Source organism: Etheostoma spectabile, chromosome 10, assembly GCF_008692095.1.
Source record: "Etheostoma spectabile isolate EspeVRDwgs_2016 chromosome 10, UIUC_Espe_1.0, whole genome shotgun sequence".
In the NCBI taxonomy this organism is placed as follows: Eukaryota; Metazoa; Chordata; class Actinopteri; order Perciformes; family Percidae; genus Etheostoma; species Etheostoma spectabile.
In genome coordinates, this window is record NC_045742.1 from 7,631,298 (window position 1) to 7,632,109 (window position 812).

An 812-nucleotide genomic window follows, 5' to 3' on the forward strand; every position below is an offset into this window, starting at 1 on the left:
CCTTTATTCAAGCGAACGTTCATCAAAGCCATTCCTTGTCCCTTCAGCATTCTGCTAGCGACGAAAAGAAATTACATGTAGGAGCCAGCAAACAAAAAAAGTCCACTTATCCCGTCAACAACAACCTGCCGTCCATTATGAGAGGTAGACCCGAGTACACTCACTGAGAAAATTCATTATATTAACATTTTTAATGGTTCTAAAAGTGGAGCTAGGTCCGCCGCCGCTGTGCTCTGTTGTATGCCACCATGGTGACTGACACAGCAGAGTAAAGTCAGCCATAGTTACCGGTTACACTTCCTTGAAAGGTTTTCAAAATACACCTCCAACTTGTTTAACGTAGCCTACAGCGAGACAATAAAATAAACGATATATTTATGGAGGGACTTGTGTTAAATGAATATTCTACATTCTGTTTTTGCCCCAACATGTAATTTTCCCTGCACTAAAGTAGGCTACTATCATATAGCATACAAAACCTAATATAGCATATGCTGGTCTTTTAAATATACTAGGCTACACAAGTAGACTATACATTGGCTATTTTGAAAATTCTGAAGGCTATAACGGATGCATTTAGTTGTGAATTATATCGAAAAAGTCACAAAAAAAAAAACAAGGACGAATGTTAATCATAGCCGACAGAAGACCACCTGACATTCAACGAACTGTAGGCTAGGCTACTAGTCTACCATGCAACACAACGTAACATGACAATTTGATATCTGTCTTCCTTTATTCATTTATATAATTCGGTGAATATTTTTGATTGAGTGCTGTGTATATATATATATATATATATATATATATAT